The sequence below is a fragment of the Phocoena phocoena genome, chromosome 11 (genome assembly GCF_963924675.1).
Source record: "Phocoena phocoena chromosome 11, mPhoPho1.1, whole genome shotgun sequence".
Lineage (NCBI taxonomy): Eukaryota > Metazoa > Chordata > Mammalia > Artiodactyla > Phocoenidae > Phocoena > Phocoena phocoena.
In genome coordinates this window covers 47,828,942-47,849,211 of record NC_089229.1, presented here as the reverse complement: position 1 = coordinate 47,849,211, position 20,270 = coordinate 47,828,942, and the positions used below count along the sequence as shown (strand labels likewise).

At 42.3% G+C, this 20,270-nt stretch overlaps 1 pseudogene; it reads right to left on the bottom strand.

Moving 5' to 3' along the window:
• Positions 1–948: 948 nt before the first annotated feature.
• LOC136131362 (small ribosomal subunit protein eS10-like) lies at positions 949–16,930 on the bottom strand (annotated as a pseudogene).
• Between the last annotated feature and the right edge of the window lie 3,340 nt (positions 16,931–20,270).

Genomic DNA, 20,270 nt, shown 5'->3' with positions numbered 1-20,270 from the left:
CAAAAGAGGATACTGAGGGTGGGGAGAGTCAGTTTGGGAGGTTACCAAGAAAAGCACAGTAAACAAGGGTGAGATTGTGATGCAGATTTAAATCTTTGCCTTCTCCATTGATAAGATTCTTGAGTACTGGTCACCCTACTCTTCCTGGTACAGTGAAGAGGACATCCTTACAAATGGAGATTTCCCTTTATATATGTAAATATTTCTTACAAAAGGGTAACTCCTATTCAGTTTTCAGAGTGTTTTCCATGTCTGCTGTTTCTCAAAAAATAACCAGCTTAAAATAATTCATATGCCAAAGAGACATACTTGGGGATGACAAATTCTGCTTCCCTACATGGGAGAATTCACTAACACTAATTGATCCCACTGTGATGGGCTTATGTGCTGTGCTAAAGTGGATGGATTTTATTGGGTAGATAATTGGAAGTTGATATTGTTACTGAACTGAACTTGAATCTGCTCACCCACCGCACAGCAAAGCCAATTTACTGACACCAGGTTGTGGTGAAGGAAAGTACAGTGTTTACTGCAGGGTGCCAAACAAGGAGAATGGGCAGTTCATGCTCAAAAGACCAAAACTTCCAGGTGGCTTTCAGGGAAGGGTTTCTAAAGGCAATATTTAGGGTGAGGGTTGTAGCTCACAGACTTTCTTCTGATTGGTTGCTTGTAAGGTAACATGGTGATATTTCAGGAATCTTAATCATCAACCTTCTTGTTCTAACAGTCTGGGGTCAGCATGTAGTCACCATTCTCTACCTGGGTGGGGGATCTTACTTTCTGCATAACAACGCGAAGATATGCATCAGATTGTTATGTATATCCCTTGAGGAGGAACTAAAACTGTTTTACTGCTGAACTTGCTTGTGACTGCTTTTCCTTTGTTTCTACATTTCCTCACTTCCCTAATTAGTAACTGTTTGAGTCTGCAAACAATCTCCTCCAACTTTATTGAGGTAACTGACCATATCCACAACCAAATTCACCTCTAAACTGGAATCTGGTTGCTGATCCGGCCCCAGCCTTGATTTTCTTGTCCACACCAGGGGGCACAGAGCTTCTCTGTAGGTGTCTCTGTAGGCGTCCCCTCAGGTGAGTCTTGCAGGTCACTCTCTCTCCAGACCCTTGGGCCTTGACCTGCCAGTCTCAAGACAGCTGTGGCTCATAGGGCAGGTGGAAGTTATCACAGAGATACTGGACACCCTCCTTGGTAAGGTAGCAATAGAAACGTCTTCAGGCAAACTGTTCTCTCACATCGCCTTGTCATTTGAGAGACTGAATGGCCTTCATAATGTGAAGATTGGGCACATTCTTATCTGCCAGCTCCAGGCTATAGGGGAGTAGAATTTGCCACCCCAAAATATGTCTCTTTGGCATGTTAATTATTTTGAGGTGGTCATTTTCTGAGAAACAGCAGACATGGGAAGGGCTCTGAAAACCTAGTAGGAGTTGCCCTTTTGTAAGGGACATCTCCATTTGTAAGGGTTGTAAGGCCAACTGGCCCGAGGCAGGGGAACACAATCAGATTCACAGGTTGCATCAGACCAAAATTCTCCGGACCACCCAGTTCCAGAAACTGCCCTGGAGACATTCCGGACCACCCAGTTCCAGGAACTGACCTGGGGACTTTGAACCCAGTCCAGCCTTCCCACCTTTCGAGGGGCGGGACTAACGGTCCCCCAGGATACCCGAAAAGACCACCAAATAAGGAACACCCTGCGCCCTCCCAGATTCACCACACCCCTTTCCCTTCTTCCCCTATAAAATCTTGCCCAACCCTCGCCCAGGTGCGACTTCTCTGGCCCCTTTCTCTCGGACCAGTGAACCTCGCCCGGGAGCGCTCCCTAATAAAGCTCACTTGAAGCTTTCCTCTGTTTCGTGGTGCCGTTTGTTAAGATCTGACCTTACAAGGGTGTCTCCCTCCTTGCTGGAAGAGGAGGATGACCATGATCCCTGGAAACACTTATCAGTGGAGAAGGCAATGACTTAAATCTGCATCACACTCACCCTTTTTTACTTACTTTCCCTGATAACCTTCCATCACTGACTCTCCCCACCCTCAACATCCTCTTTTGTCTTTAGCTGATAGTGGTATTCAAGATGAGGGCTTTGGCCATTTTGGTGAGTTACTCAGTTTTCCTGGGTTTCTCCCATGTATACATGTTACTAAACTTTGATTTTCTCCTGTTAATTTGTCTCATGTCAGTTTAACCCCTAGACCAGTCAAGAGAACCTAGAAGGGTAGAGGAAAATGTCTTCCTCCCCGACAGGGCGTTTAGGCGTGTGGATATCATTCTTGGCCACCATCAGTCCCTCCTTAAAAATGAGTCAATAAGAGGCAATCTGGTTCTTCTTGGGCATCAAGATCTTGATTCTGTACCCTCCAGGGCTGGAGCTGGAAAACACTCAGGTCTATATTTGAGCAAGATTATTTGGGTAGTGAAACCTAGCAGGACCCTGGGGCTCCTGGGCACAGAAGTCTTTCCGTGTTCCCTGTTTCTTGTTTGTAGGGAATAGACTCTAGCCTCCATGACCTTCCCTGAGTTCCAAAGGTCAGATTTGAACAGTTGCTAATCAGGGAAGGGAGGGGATGCAGAGACAAGGGAGGAGCAGCCAAGAAACAATAAGTGCAGCCTTGAAACAAACAAGTGCAGCCTTGGGGCAAGGTCCTGGTTCCCCTTGAAGGGATACACCACGTAACAATATCTTTGAGCTCTTTACAGAACTAAAACCCCCAACAAATGGAAGATGTTAGCATTCTTCATTCCAGAGAAGATCACAGTTTGATAACCTAGAGAGGCTTATCAGGAGACCACCTGAGACCAGATTAAAAGAGTGGAGGCCCTGCACACACCCTGATTTTTTAATCAGCAACTCCTCTGCCCTTGAACCATTGCTATCAAACTCATCAAATCCTCCCAGGTTGGGACAAACAGTTTTTCAGGGTATGAGCCCACTGTGTCCCCCTTTGCCTGCCAAAGCAATAAAGCTATTCTTTTCTACTTCACCCAAAACGCTCTGAGATTTGATTCAGTACTGATGCACAGAGGCCAAGTTTTCAGCATTAGTAGTACGATGATGGAAAGATTGAAAAGAGAGAATTCTTGTGAGTAAACACCTGATGTTTTAGTTGCCTGCAATCTTAATTATGAGCCAACCATATAATGGGATTCTGTGGCTACCCAACAATCTCACATCAACCCTAGACATTACAGAAATTTAGCACTCATATCAAGAAAGTACAGAACCCTTCTAGACCATGCACTGATCAGATCATGTCTGTGTTACATTTTTCAGTTTCAGCACTCACATTTTATTTTATTTTATTTTATTTATTTTTGGCCACTGTGCAGCTTGTGGGATCTTAGTTCCCTGACAAGGGATCGAACCCAGGCCCTAACCATGGGACCACCAGGGAATTCCTGCAGCACCCACATTTTAAAACAGGCAATACTGTAACAAAGATTCTCTCCTTGACCAAACTTAGGCTCCTCTAAGACCTATTTTCAGCTAGGTCTTGACCTTGGCCCATGTCTTATCTTCAGCCTACCTAGCGCAGTTGTAGCAAGAATCCTGCTAAGTCAGTTTACTTAGACTTCTTCTACCCTTGATGTTGCCTCCTAGTAATTTTCCATCCACTGACTCCTCACTCAGCTCACTGGCTATAAATCCCCAACTATCTTGGTTGTATTTGGAGATGAGCTGAATCTTTCTCCCCTATTACAGTACTTTGACTGCAATAGCCTTTTTTTTTTTTTTTTAATTTTTGTCTGCATTTGGTCTTCGTTGCTGCACATGGGCTTTCTCTAGTTGCGGCGAGCAGGGGCTACTTTTCGATGTGGTTTGGGGGCTTCTCGTCGCAGTGGCTTCTCTTGTTGCAGAGCACAGGATCTAGGCATGCGGGCTTCAGTAGTTGTGAGATGCAGGCTCAGTAGTTGTGGCTCACGGGGTCTAGAGCACAGGCTCAGTAGCTGTGGCGCACGGGCTTAGTTGCTCTGCGGCATGTGGGATCTTCCCGGACCGGGGATCAAACCCGTGTCCCTGCATTGGCAGGCGGACTCAACCACTGCGCCACCAGGGAAGCCCTGCAATAGTCTTGAATAAAATCTTCCTTAACATTTTAACAAAGGTACGACTAATTTTTTAAACAATTGACACATTATAAAGTGTCCTGAGAGGATGACCCAAGAACTAAAGGGTCTTGAAATCACATTACTTGGGGTACAGTTAAAGGGTCTAGGGCTTAGTTACCGAGATGTGATTTTAAAAATAGCATAGTTTTTGCTCTACCTGTATTTCAGTTACTGTGCAGCAGGGGTTCCATCTTGAGAGTCTAAGGACTCAGGAGTGGGGTGTGTCTAGAGGTTTGGTAGGAACTTCTGTCCAGGAAAGGATCAAAGGAAGAACAAAGGAGGCCTCTGGGGGAAGTGAAGTCAGGCAGAGAGAGCCATGTTATCAGCCCAGAGGAAAGCAGGGTCTGGGAGGAAGAAATATTCCTCTACCCTTCTAGGTTCTTCTGGTTTAAGAACTAAAATTGACATAAGACAGATTAACAGGAGAAAATGAAACAAAATTTAATAACATGTATACATGGCAGAAACACAGAAAATCCGAGTAACTTGCTAAAATGATCCAAGCTTTTACCTTAAATACCATCCTCAGCTAAAGACAAAAGAGGGGTTGATGGTAGGGAGAGTCAGTTATGGGAGATTACCAGGAAAAGCACAGTAAGACAAGGGTGATTGTGATGCAGGTTTAAGTCTTTGCCTTCTCCACTGATAACTGTTTCTAGAGATTTTGTCATCCTCTTCTTCCAGGCACAGAGAGGGAGACACCCTTACAGATGAAGATTTTCTTTACAAATGTAAAAGTTTCCTACAAAAGAGCAACTCCTACTTGGTTTCCAGAGCTCTTCCCAAGTTTGCTGTTTCTCAGAAAATAACAGCTTAGAACAATTACTATGCCAAAGAGACATGTTTCACAGCAGTCATTTCTGCTCCCCTACAGTGGGGACTGTGTTGTTCACCATGGTCTCCTCATCAGGACTGTTGAAAGAGTCCTGAGGAGAGGAGAGATGAAAACAAAAACAGTTCTGTTAGCAGCTCTATAAGCTGTTGGAGGAGAATGGCTGCTCTGCTGTGGTTCTTCCTCACAGATGAAGCCCCACTGTATTCGCTCCAGTGAGACATTCATGTGGGGATTCTTATGCTCTTGTCTGGACCTAATTCCAGCAGAAAGATAGATGGTACAGCGAAAGGGTCTAGAAAGCAACTAGACCCAGGAAGAAGGATTGGAGACCTCACCTGGTGTCAGAGAAACAGGAGGGAACGGAGCACAGCAAAACCTTTAAAAGAATGACATAGCCATAGGACATGACAAAAACTGGTTAGAACCAACTAGGTCCAAACTGGCAGAAGATGTGACTTCCAGTAGACCTTGAGCCTCATTATATGCTCACTGTAATACTTTAGCATATGATAAATGACACACCCACCAGTGCCATGACAGTTCTAAGGCCAACCATAAAAGGTCAAAAAGTGGACAGTGACCCAATTCCTGGACATCTCTGTCCCTTCCCCCCAAATAGTTGGAATAATCTTCCCACTCACTAGCCTATGAAATTACTCAGCCCATAAAAACTAACCATGACATATTTCAGACCTCTCACCTTCTGAGATGGCCCACACTCTATCTGTGGAGTATGTTTCTCTCTAAATAAATCCACTTCTTACCTAACACTCTGTCTCTCACTGAATTCTTTCTGCAACAAGACATCAAGAACCTGAGCTTCATTAAGTCCTGAGACCAGGTGTGTGATCTCAATTAAAAGACCATGGGTTCAAGTCCCAATCTGAGTTGCATGGTTTTGGTTTCATCAGCTCTACTTTTGCCAGCAAGAGTGGTACTACATGCCAGGATGAGAGGACGCATTGGCCAGCAAAGGTGACACACTGACTTTAATGGAATTTGAGAAGACTTGGGGTCCCTATGATCGGATAGGTTGGGCAGAACCTAAGAAATACAGCTCTAGGACTGTACTTTTGACAATTTTTATCCCCAGACTGGTGTCACCAAGGAAAACATGATTACCTTTGTAAAGATATGGATAATGATTTCTAGGAGCATAGTACCCACCTTCCTAATCCTAAAAGTTCCTACCTAGTGCAGTGCCTGGCATATACATATAGGGGCTCAGACATTTGTTGATTTCCGAAAACATTATAGGACAGTCATTTATCTTTAAATCCAATTCAACACAATAATAACAAAAACAGCAGCTAATGTTTGCCAAGCATCTAGGTGCTTTCTGAGCACTGTCTCATTTAATACTCCAGGCAGCCCTGCCTGGTAATTACCAGCTTCATTTGACAGAAGAGAAAACAGTACCCCTGAGAACTGCATAGCTAGGTGGTAAGCTCCTCTGTAATCCTAGTGTGTTTGTGTGCATAGATATATGCAGATGCTCCATAGATAGCAGACCTCAATTGAAAGGGGGAAGCTGAGATTTGGGGCCAAGTCTAACTGACCGTGAAGTGTACACAGTTTCCAACACTCTTTTCAAGAATGAAAACATTTTGTGCTTCCTCGGACATGCCAAGTCCTACCTGGTAGAGGAAAGAGGGAGAGAGGTTTCCTTCTCTAGAGGCCCACAGAATCGGACCAAAAAGAGAGGAAAATCCACGCACAGTGTCATAGAGGATAACTTTGGCATAATAGAGGCTACGCAGAGTTCTTGTTCATTTACTCAGCACCATCTGTGTGTCAGGTGCTACTTAATGTACTGGGAACACAGCTGCATCGCCTGGCTTTGGGTCCAGATCCTTAGTTCTTTACTTTTGCAGCTCTGATAAGTGTTTTTAGGATTATTTGATGTGCTTCTGGTCCCCAGACAAGTCAATCTGACTTGCATGCTTCTCACGCATGATTTCCTTACAGTTTGGTGGATCGCTGAGGAATCATGAAAAAATACAAAATATGAAGATGCTATGTATGATGTATCTTTTTAAAAAATTATTTTTGTAATAAATTGGAAAATTATGAAAGTAAACCATTAAAATGAGCTGTAATCCTATCACTGGCAATGTCTACCATAAATGTCAGTGTCTTCTTATACACACACAATTTTTTCTTTTCTTTTTTTTAATAAAACTGGGATTGCTGTCTCATAACTTTTTCTTTCTTGTTTTTAAATAAAAATAGCTTCCCCCCACCTATAAACAAAATCCATGCATATTGTATGGAGACCAGAAACCATAGCAATGTATAATAAGGAAATATTCCTGTTTTGTCTGTGAGTCTAAAGGGACAGTTCTAAAGGACTGTCTTATTTTGTAGGGTTGAGGGAGGGAAGAAGGAATGAAAGAGAAAACTTCATTTCTCTTTTTACTCACAACACTTATGACACCAAACCAGTGGGTTTTCCACACCAAGCTATTCTCCAATTCTCTGCAGACACCAACTGGTTGCCTTAAAATTCAATTCAATTCAATTCTGACACTATCTGCCTGGAGGTAGCATGAGAACCCACAGGGTAAGGGCTCAGTCCCACAAGATGTCCCCAGTTCAGATGCCGATCCCAAGCAGTAGGTCCATAGGTTACCCACAACTCATGTCCTACTTGGCAACAAACTGGAGGTGTCCATGACTCTTTCCTCGGGTTCAATAATTTGCTAAAACAGCTTACAGAACTCGGTGAAACATGTTTATTACTTTATTCTAAAAGATACAACTCACATAAAGAACAAAATCTTACTGTATAGCACAGGGAATTCCCTGGTGGTCCAGTGGTTAAGACTCAGTGCTTTCACTGCCGAGGGCAGGGGTTCAATCCCTGGTCGGGGAACTAAGATCCCACAAGCTGCGTGGTGTGCCCCACCCCCCAAAAATGGGGCTGTTGTGAGCTGGATGTTCTAAGCAGGACTAAGGAGGACAATTTAGTTGTGTCCCCTGCATTAAGCAGCACACAGTAGGTGCTCAGTAAACAGTGAAGAAAAATGTAGAGGTGGGACATAAAAGCCAAGGTGGTTGGCAAAGTTGACGTTAACTTTACAAGTCAATATCTTGTAATAAACTATAATGGAAAAGAATCTGAAAGAACTGAATCACTTTGCTGTATACCTGAAAGTAAAAAAAGCATTGTAAATCAACTATTAAAAAAATAAAAAAGATACAACCCAGGAACCTCCAAATGGAAGAGCTGCACAAGGCAAGGTGTGTAGGAAGGGGCAGAGAGCTTCCAAGCCTTCTCCAGGCATGCCACCCTCCCAGCATGTGGATGGGTTCACCAACCTGGACGCTCTCCAAATCCCTTTGGAGGCATGATTGACTAAATCATTGGCCACTATTGATTAACCCAATCTCCAGCTCCTCTCCCCTCCCTCAAGCTGGGGAGGTGGGGCTGAAAGTTCTTACCCTCTAATCACATGGTTGGTTTCCCTGGCAAAAAGCCCCCATCCTTAGGGACTTTTCAAAAATCACTTCATTCACATAAACTTTTTTCTGGTTGGAAGGGGCTTGTTATGAATAACAAAATATACTCCTTCCACCTTTATTGTTCTAGAGCGATTTCAGAAACTGGGGACAAAAACTAAATACTATAACAAAAGATGTTCCTTTCAGCTCTTATCACTTAGGAAATTACAAGGATTTTAGGAGCTCTGTACCAGAAACTGGGGAGGAAGACCAAATATATATTTCTTATTATATCACAATATCACAAGGACACAGTTGGAGGAAGACATCTTTTGGGATGTGCACAGCTGGAGCGCTGGTTCAGGAAGGACTTCCTTCCTCTCAGGGTGTGTGCAGCATCCTGGTAATCCTTGGACCAGAAAGAGGAACTTGGTGGGCAGTCCAGTCAGGACACTACTTATAAACAGAAAAAGTGGAAAAGGCAGCCAGGAGGAGAGGTGAGACTGACAGGCTTCAGATGGCAGTGTGAAAATTAATGAATAGAAACTTCATTTAAAATGGAGTTGGAAGACCAGAAAGGGGAGATCTCACGCTCTAGCACTTGACCCCAATTGAAGACCCAGCAGGAAAAGATATTCCTTGCAACTCCAACAGGAAGAAGGGTACTATTTTACTCCCCAGCAGGAGGAAGGAAGAATTTCTCCTTGCCTGGCAACAGCTCAATCAATGAGAGATTATCACAACTTAGCAAATGAAAAGCTACTGCATGTTGAACTCTCAGTTTCCTCTGATGGATTCTTTGTTATAACAGCTCCTCCCAAGTATCCTTTCTCCTCACTATTATATCCTGGTGAAAGGAGGACATATTGGTAAAGAATCTGTATTAGTTCCCTATTGCTGCTGTAACAAACTACCACAAACTTAGTGACTTAAAATAACACATATTTACTATCTTCTGAAGGTCTGAGGTCTGAAAAGGGGTAAAATAAAGGGGCTGCATTCATTCTGGAAGCTCTAGGAGAGAATACACTTATTTGCCTTTTCCAGCTTCTAGAGGCCACCTGTGTTCCTTGGCTTGCAGCCCTTTACCATGTCTCCAAAGCCAGCAGTGTAGCCTCTTCAAATTTCTTTCTCTCTCACCTTTGATTTAGCTCAAAATAGTCAAATAGACATATAAACAAACATTAAAAAAATGAACACATGTCTACAGATCTTTATAATCCAATAATCCCTTTACAGAAATTACTAAATAGTCAGACCATAAATCAAATTCCCAGTCATTGCTCTCACCAGTGGGGAAACACTAATTGGCCATAAACAAATCAGAACACAAAATTAGTAGAAATACAATTAAAATTAGAAAAACAGAGAGTAAGTTCAACCAACTCTGTCAGGTGAATCCATTGGGCATCTCATGAAGACCTTCAAAACTGTTAAGAAGATAATTTTCAAAATGGTAAAATCCTGACTTTCACTCAGATATCAAGTGAATACATGGTAAAGATTTTATTTAACTCATTATTTACTGATGGAACCGGGCAGATGTTACAACCAGTTCAAAAGGAGAATCCAAAGAATAGACATACGTATGGATCAGGAATACTGAAATGAACGTACAAGTGTATACAAAACTGACTTTTTCACAGTGGGGTAGTGCTGCTCCTCCACCAGATAGAATTTATTTGCATGTCTATAGTCAAGAATTATTTGCATTGCTATTGCTTTGCTACAACATACAGAGTTGTAAAATAGCCTAGTCACATTCTTGACTCCCGCATTCCGCTGAAAAACTATCCAGTAGTCTTTTTTGCTTATCTCGAAGTCTTCAATGTTTCCTTATAGTCTTATTGACTCAATTCTTCAACACTAGCACGTTTTTACAAAATGAGAGACATGTTAAATGTGCAGACTACAGAGTCACACCACCTGGATCTAATGCTGGGGTCCACCGTTTCAGCTGTGTGGCCTTGGGAAAGGGACTAAGCCAGCCATCAGCAAACAGTGGCTTAATGGTCAAATCCAACCAACTTCCTGTTTTTGTACAGCCCTTGAGCTCAGAATGGCTTTTATATTTTTAAGTGATTAAAAAATCCAAAGAAGAATAATATTTCATGACACATGAAAATTATAAAAAGTTTTGCTGCCCATAAAAGAAGTTTTATTAAAATACCACTATATTCCTTTGTTTACATATTGTCTGTCTACCCCTGCTTTCACATTTTAAAAAGAAAACCACAGGCCCAAAATGGAGTCACTTATGCTAGGCCACACATTAACCCACACTTTAATACCTAATCTAAGTGAAGCTTTGACTTCCCCCAGAAATGTAGTCTTAACCAGGTCTGTCAGGAATTTGCTGGTCAGCACAAATAAGGTAAACTTTCTCATGGTATCCCTCTCTATCCCCCAAAGGAAGATGAGCTAACTCAACTACTAAGACTCTTTTTTTCCCAAAGGGAAGATAACCTAACCTGAAATAATTCTTTTTTCTGTTTATGACTTCCTTGTCCTGCCTTTAAAAATCCTTCCTTTTCCGTAGCCCTTTGGAGGTCCCCTTTACTTGCTAGGTGGAATGCTGCCTGATTCATGAATATTCAACAAAGCCATTTAGATCTTTAAAGTTTACTTGGTTTAGTTTTTAAAACAGATTTGGTGGCACCAATGGGATTTGAAGTGAACTTCTGATGACATTTGGGGACAAAAGACCCCACAAGCATGGTACCCATGAACCCCGCTTTTTTTTTTGCGGTACGCGGGCCTCTCACTGTTGTGGCCTCTCCCGTTGCGGAGCACAGGCTCCGGACGCGCAGGCTCAGCGGCCATGGCTCACGGGCACAGCCGCTCCGCGGCATGTGAGATCCTCCTGGACCGGGGCACGAACCTGTGTCCCCTGCATCGGCAGGCGGACTCTCAACCGCTGCGCCACCAGGGAAGCCCCCCATGAACCCGTTTTTGAGTTCACTATCCTTCTCACCATTTCCAAAGGCTGTGGGTAAGTTTCTTTTGATTCTGAACTCTGCTCTCTTTGTGTGGAGCTCCCAATCTAATTGGCTTTCCAGCCCATTCCCTATTTGTCTAGAATCACTAGTTTCACGATGGGAGCTGTTGGTAGTTTGAGCCACAATTCCCCATTTGATTGGAAACCCCCAGCCCTTGGTTCTGTTCCCAGATTCCACATTGGGAACCGCTGGTGGCAGCTACGATTCCCCATTTATCTGAAATCAGTCTGCAGCTTTCATTTGAGGTCTGCTTGTTCGATCCTTTCTTCCAGTCCCAAGTTCCACATTGGGAATTGGTGGTGGTGCGCACAGAGCCTTTTTCTTGGCCAAGCTGCAGTAATTTGTTACTGCTGGAGTGTTGAAGTGCACATATTTGTTTGTCTCGTTTTGTGTAGATAAAGGCCAGCTAAAAGAGATTGGATCTTTAGTTTCTAAAGAACCAAGCGTGACGCCTTCCAGCACACCTGCTTATTTTATGTCCAAGAACTATAATCCTGGAAACTGTAAAGATCTACAAAAATGGAAAAATATTACTAAAACAACCTAGAATTACAATGGCCATTATGCGGAATGTTCCAATTAGACAAAATAATTCATTTAGGAAGTGCATTTGAAAGTAAGGCTTCCTGAATTAAACAGAATGGGATACCTATACTAATTGGGCTGCAGAAACTTCCAAAAGCCTTCAAATTCCAAAATAGCTTCATTAAAAGACTCGTTATAAAAGGCTAATAAAAAATTAAAAATACAAGAAGCACCTAAAGCAAAAGACAATAGGACTGACGTGACACTGCTCCCCTCTATCCTTCTTTATCTCATGTTTTACTGATTCTCTGTGTGGTGTCTTTCTACTTTGAAGAGACTACTAAACAGTTACTTTTTTTCTTTTTTAAGAAGATGTTGGGGGTAGGAGTTTATTAATTAATTAATTTATTTTTGCTGTGTTGCGTCTTCGTTTCTGTGCGAGGGCTTTCTCTAGTTGTGGCAAGTGGGGGCCACTCTTCATCGCGGTGCACGGGCCTCTCACTATGGCGGCCTCTCTTGTTGCGGAGCACAGGCTCCAGACGCGCAGGCTCAGTAGTTGTGGCTCACGGGCCTAGTTGCTCCGTGGCATGTGGGATCTTCCCAGAGCAGGGCTCAAACCCGTGTCCCCTGCATTAGGCAGGCAGATTCTCAACCACTGCGCCACCAGGGAAGCCCCCTAAACGGTTACTTTTTAACATAAGAATACCTGAGGTTGCAGACAACCTCCTCAGGTATCTTTCACCCCTTTGTCAAAGACTGACAGTTAAGAGATTTCCTAAACTGTGGAGGACTCCCCCAATTTTTTTTGAAGAATTTAGAGTCATTATTGGGGTCTATGATCCCGGGATGCCAGAACTTTATTAACTTGTGCACGTGTTCATAGGACCTGGTGAAGACCAAAAATGGATGCAGGAAGCAAAATAGCAAAGCCCTGTGAATAATATTTGAGATCTTTGACCAGAAAAAGTTCCCAAAATAGCAACTGACCTTTTATAAGCCATTCCTAGAGTCTCCCCCGTCTGCACTGATTGGTCAATTATTCAATCATGCAAACAAAAGAAAGTTGAATCTTTGGCAGATTTTAAGGCCCACTTAGAAGCCCTCTTCCTGTGGCATTCTAGGTTCCACATAAGTAGGGTCACCCAACATGCTCTAGCTACCCTATTTGTAAATGGTTATCTCCTGGGATTAGTGGATTGATAAAAAGGCAGAAAATAGGATGGGGGCCGGGGTGAGGCAACAACCTGACTGAGTTCATGACCACAGCTGAGCATTTTGAAAGGATCTTAGAGTAAGACCACAAGCAAAAATCTGCCAACCTGTTGGCCTTAAAGCTATAACAGCTCCAAGACCAGAGACCTAAAATAATATCTCTCAGCCTCTCGTATTACACCCTCCTAGGGGTCCACCACCAAAATGCTGGCCTAAGGACCTTTGTCTCATTTGAAATCAACTGAGACACTGGAAAAAAGATTGTCCTCCAAGATCCTATGCAAATTCTTCAACTCGAGTGCCCCCATGTCTACTCCCAAGGGAGGGCCCATATGGCTTGTTCCCAGGGTTGACAGGACCCCAAGGGATTCTCCAGTAAACTATTATCAGTAATTTCCTTAAATGACGGAGGGGAAACTGAAATTAAAATTAATGAGAAACCTTGTCAAATTCTAGTTGATATCGGAGCTACTCTTTCTACCTTAAACCATTCTACTTTAAACCATTCTCATAGGCCAACAAATCCCTCAGAGGTTTCCATAGTGGGGGTAGCTAATAAAGTTCAGAGAGAATTTCTATCTCAACCAGTATAAATGACTCCAGAATCTTTTACTGAAAAGCATTCTTTTTTTGCTATTTGACACAACTCCAGTCAATCTATTAGGCAGAGATCTTATTTCTAGATTAAAAGGGCTAATACGTTTTGCTTCCAATGGAGACCTCACTTTAGAATTTCCTGACCAACCTGAACCTGATCTTCCATGTTCATGCAATCTGTTCATGATACAGAAGAGGAAGAATTCCCACAGAAGTCCCCTAAATTAATCGAGATGTCCAAAAATCTGTGGGCAATTTCTAGTGCTGACATTGGGAGAATAACAAGTGCAGAGCCTATAAAGATACAGGTAGATATCACTAAACATCTTCCTAAATTACCTCAATACCCACTGAATCCTGAGGCCATATAGGGCCTCACACTCATATCAGAAGATGTAATTACCCAAAGGTTAGTCATTCCCTGTACCAACCCCTGCTACACACAGATCCTGCCAGTTTGAAAACCTAATGGATGGGGATGGTGATTTGTCTAGGACTTAAGAGCTATTAACGAGAGAGTTTTCCCAGTTTCTCAGTTGTCTCAAACCCAAATACCCTTTTGTCACAAGTCCCACCAGACTCAAAATTGTTTACTGTTGTAGACCTTTGTTCAGCATTTTGCAGCATTCATAGACCCCAATAACCAACAACTATTTTCCTTTACTTGGAACAATTGTTACCAAACGGACCTCAGGTCCACTTGCTCATGAGGAGCAAAGCCAAGCTATTAACACCAGGTTGTGGTGAAGGAAAGCACAGCGCTTACTGCAGGCAACGAGCAAAGAGAACAGGTGGCTCATTCTCAAAAGATTCAACTCCCCAGTAGCTTTCAGGGGAGGGTTTTTTAAAGGTAACATTTGGGTTGAGGGCTGCAGCTCATGGACTTTCTTCTGATTGGTTAGTGGTGAGGTAACAAGATGATGTTTTAGAAATCTTAATCATCAACCTTCTGTTTCCAACCAGTCTGGGGTCTATGTGCTTGTGGTCAGCATGAGTCACCATCCTCCACCTGGGCTGGGGGGGTCTTAGTTTCTACAGAACAACTCAGAGGTATGTATCTGATTAGTATATAATTGGATATAGTAATCCGATTGGTATATGGATTGAGGAACTAGGACTCTGTTTTTTCACTGAACTTTTGCCTAGGCTATCATTACTTTTCTTGTTAGACTGCTTTTCCTTTGTTTCTCCATTTCCTCACTTCCTTAATTAGTAACTGCTTGAGTCTGCTCTTTGGAACTCAGGGAAGGCCTAGGAGACTAAAGCCTTTTTCTACAAATAAGAACCAGGGGACATGAAGGGGCTTTTGTACCTGGGAAGTGTCCGACTCATTTTCAATCCCCCCTTTTCTCTGATACTCCTCAATCCTGAGGGAAACAGGGGCAGGACAAGAAAGGCAATAAAGTACCATAAAAAAGAATGAAATAATGCCATTTGCAGCAACATGGATGGACCTAGAGATTATCATATTAAGTGAAGTAAGTCACAGAGAAAGACAAACATCGTATGATATCACTTATATGTGGAGTCTAAAAAAATGATACAAATGAACTTATGTACAAATCAGAATAGACCCACAGAAATAGAAAACAAACTTATGGTTACCAAAGGGGAAAGGGGAGGGGGAGGGATAAATTAGGAGTTTGGGATTAACATATACACACTACCCTATATAAAATAATCAACAAGGACCTACTATATAGCATAGGGAACTATACTCAATATTTTGTAATAACCTAAAGGGAAAAGAATCTGAAAAAGAATAGATATGGATATGGAGGGATATTATATAGCTCTCCATATCCATATCTATTCTTTTTATATATCCATATATCTTTTTATATATCCATATATATATAACCGAATCATTTTGCTGTATACTTGAAACTAACACAACATTGTAAATTAACTGTACTTCAATTAAAAAAAAAAAAGAAAGGGAACAAAGTAACTCAGCAGGGTAACTCGAAGTTGGGGGACCCAGTTTCACAGTCAGTAATATACCTGGACAGTTGTGCCTCAGGGGTTCACTGAGGCCCCTTCTTATTTCTCCCAAGTACTCTCCCAAGTTCTCCCCCAAGATGTAAGCTCCCTTCAGTTCCCTGGAAATCAATCCTTTTACGATATGTAGATGACTTTTTACTGTGCTCATTTACCAAAGAGGCATCCGTAAAAGATTAGCTGAAAAGGGACATAAATTCACTAAGGAAAAATTACAATTATCTCTAGATACCACTCATTATCTAGGTCATAACCTAAGCACTGAAGAAATCCAGCTATCTCAAAAAAGGTTTAAGCTAATTTAAGAATTTCCTAGATCTGCAACTATGCGAGAGTTTCATGGATTAATAAGCTTGGCTGGTTATTGCAGGCTATGGGTTTCTAATTCTTCTCTATTTGTTTCCCCACTCTAGGAACTTACTAAACTTTCAGTCCTTGAACCCCTTCTTTGGGAAGATAAACATGAGCAGGCTTTTATAAGACAAACAAACTCTGCAAGAACCACTGCCCTAGGGCTGCCTAATGATTCAAAACATTTCACCTTGTTTTGTGCATGAGAGAGAACCAGGCTCTGGAAATGCTCATGCGAGGACACGGTAATAAACACAGACCTGTTGCCTATTGTAGCAGGCAACTCGATTCAGTTGCTCCTGCCTGTTAGTGGAAGTTTGTGGAAGCCTCAGCCGACCTAACCCTAGGAAATAATGTTTATTTACAATCTCCTCATGTAGTCCAGAGTTGTCTTAACTCTGAACTGACACAACATTTCTCTGCAAGCAGGCTAACATCCTATGAGATTCTTCTGCTTCCACCTCCTAATCTCCATCTTAAATGTTGCAACATTCTTAACCCTGCTACTCTATTTCATCTACGTGATGAAGGTGAGCCCATGACTATGAGATAAGAATATCTCATTTTGTGACACTGCGTCCTGATTTATAAGGTACCCCTTTTAACCAATCCTGAGTTAATCCTGTTTGTTGATGGGTTATACTGTAGAAATGACAATGGAAATTTCCAAGCTGTTTATGCTATTACAACCCAACATGAATGACTTGAAAGAGAAAACCTCCCACAAACTAAATCAGCTCAATTAGCAGATGCCCTTATCAGATCACAGCAGTTATCTGGGGACAAACTGTTAACATTTACACTTACTGCTGGTATGTCTTGAAGTCATCCATGATTTGGGGATATTATGGAAACAGAAGAGTTTTCCTACAGTCGCTGGGACCCCAATCCACAGTGGGCAACAAGTATTATAGATGATCTTCTTACTGTTATTTTCTTCCCTTCTGAAACTGCTGTCTTCAGAATTGATGCTCACACTAAAAGGACTGAACCTGAGTGAGTATCAGCGGAATGCCCTAGCTGACTTTCATGTGAGGGCAGCAGCAACAAAGTCTATAAAAATTATGGCTCTTGTGAATGAAGTCCATTCTGCCTCTGCAGAATGACCCCTTGTTGCCAGATTTTTGTCATCCTGATGTCCTTGTAACATGGCAACAGTCTGCTCCTGAATCAGAGAAATTAAGATAGGCAAACAATGGTTGTAGACTAAATGAACAGTCAGGGCTATGGGAAACCCAAGACAGCCACTTGGTTCTTCCCGACTCCCTGGCAAACCCCATTTTTCAGCTTTTCATTCCTTCCCCCATCATAGTGCATTTAAGATGATTCAATCTATGAACAGACATTGGTGGGGAGACTTTGATAAAACTGCAAAAATAGTAATGTCTGATGTGCCAGGTCCATAATCCTGAAAATACTATTTAGGCCTCAGACCTCCTCCCTCCGGACCCTTTGAACACCTGTAGCTGGACTTTATTCGACTGCCACTTAACATGTGTGATCGATATGTTGTTATTGTGTAGATTTTTTCCAGATGGGTTGAAGCCTTCCTCTGCCACAAGGCTGATGACCTCACGGTGGCAAAGAAACTATTAGAAAATGTGTTCCCCACCTGGGGTAGACCTTCCCTTATCTCCAGTGATTGAGGCACCCAGTTCACAGGACAAATCATACAAGCCTTAATGAAAACCTCGTAAACTTCTTGGAATTATACTGTCTGTATCACATTTAATCATTGGGCAAGGTCAAGAGAAAACTACTGGACTCCCTTGGCCTAAGGTAATGCCTCTGGCTTTGCTGACTCTATGCAGTACTCTCTTTGGAAAACAAAAGTCATATCTCCACAGTCACCGGTAGACCAGTGTTCATTAGTACGCAACTTTCTGCTGATCCCTTGAGCTGATCCCATGAGACATACAAGCATGTCTCATGCTTGTATGACAAGCTACTGTAAGTCTTATGCTAAAGTCTATCATCGACAGGTTGAAGAAGTTTTCCCAGATCTCAATTCTGTTGGTCACAGTCTGGAGCCTGGTGACTGGGTATTCTGGAAACATCATCAGAGGAAGACAGCCCTCAAGCCCCATTAGAAGGGACCTTACCAAATGCTCTGACCACTGACACTGCTACAAAACTAGAAGGCATGGAGCCTTGGGTACACATTTCTCTCATGGCTAAAAAAGGCTCCACCTGACACCTGGTCCTGAGACCAGACACTGGAGACCTCCAAATCGAATTGACGAGAAAGAGAAGTAGCTCGTTTCGAAGTAGACTGCTTCTACCTAAGATGCTGGAATGAGACTTCATACTTTAACTAAACATGAAACCCTTCCTCCTTCTTTTTCTTCTCTTTACTCTGGGGTTGGCCTGGAAAGGTAACACCTTATCCATATCTCCCAGGTTTCATAGTTAAGGGGGGGTAAACTTCCAGATTGCTGGATTTGTCATCAAAGATTTTGATCTATCCATGATACCAGAGATTTCCTGATCCTCCCTGTGACCAATTTCTCTTCTATTCCCAATGTCAGTGCAAACTACAGTCAACCCTCCCAGCCCACCCCAAAGTCTCCTACAGAGTTCAACTTTTATGGCCAGGACTTGTGCCTTGTTTTTTCCTGCCTCTGATCATACCTGTATGTACTCAATTAGACACAATTACCTACGTAAATCTTAGTACATTTGCACCTCTACTTTCCCATGACTATCTGGATCAGATTTGGCCCCATCCACTAGGAGATCTCAATCCCTGAGAATGAATCCATTAAAAGTGCCTCCTTAATGAAAATGATTGTGCCCCAACAGGGTTTGTCTTTGTCTGTGCTGGTTATCATTCTTCTTGTGTCAAGAATGCCTAGATGGCTGGCACACAGCCGGGCAATGCCTCAGGTTATCCAACAGTGCCTCTACATTTTCACAAGCAAACTGAGAGCTCATTTCTTGATTCCCCTGGATCTACATCATTGAGTTAGAAAGGACCTAGTGGGATTTACAATAGCCAGGTCATGGAAGCAACCTAAATGCCCATCAACAGACGAATGGATAAAGAAGATGTGGTGCATATATACAATGGAATATTACCCAGCCATAAAAAGGAACGAAATTGGGTCATTTGTAGAGACATGGATGCATCTAGAGACTGTCATACAGAGTGAAGTAAGTCAGAAAGAGAAAAACAAATATCGTATATTAATGCATATATGTGGAACCTAGAAAAATGGTACAGATGAACTGGTTTGCAAGGCAGAAATAGAGACACAGATGTAGAGAACACACGTATGGATACCAAGCGGGGAAAAGGGGGCAGGGGTGGTGGTGGGATGAATTGAGAGATTGGGATTGACATATATACACCAATATGTATAAAATGGATAACTAATAAGAACTTGTTGTATAAAATAAATAAATAAATAAAATTCAAAAATTCAAAAAAAAACGAAAGAACGGGCCTAGCAGGAAGCACTTATGACTCAGGATCTTCCTCCTTTGGCAGGGCCATACTTATCTAGCTAGGAGTAAACACAAATGAGGACATGATCAGAAGTTTCTCCTTAACTCTCAAAAATATTGCAGATTCCATCATTAAGACAACAGCCGCCCAACAAAGATCCTTAGACTGTCTGGCCAAAGTTGCTCTCCGCAATAGGATAACCCTTGATTATCTTTTAGCTAAGCGAGGAGTCTATGCTGTGGTCAATGCCACCCGTGCACTTTTGGGAAAGTTGAAAGCAATTACACAAGACCACTGAGCAAGCTGCTTGGCTTAAAAAGGTGACTCCTTCAACGGCCCTTTTCTTTGACTTACTTGATTTTGATTGGTTTGGGTGTCCAGACATTGGGAATTATCGTGCTTATTAGAATCATTATAATCTCCCCGGTGTGTTGTATTTTCTCAAAAGCTTTAAATACAAGTCCGTAGGCACTAACCACCAAGCAAATGATCTCCATAAGGTTGGACCATCAGAAAAGAAATGAAGAGGATGACTGACTGGAGATTGTGAGCCTGAAGCTGTGACCTGTGCATATCACAGGGATTAAGCAAAAATGTCATAATTTATGGATACCACACAAAGGAACAACAAAAACTGAAAACTTCAGAGCAGTAGATGAGCGTAGTGCTAATGTCTTAAATTTTGATCACCTCTTTCAGTTAAGCTGAGGGGGAATTGTTTAAAA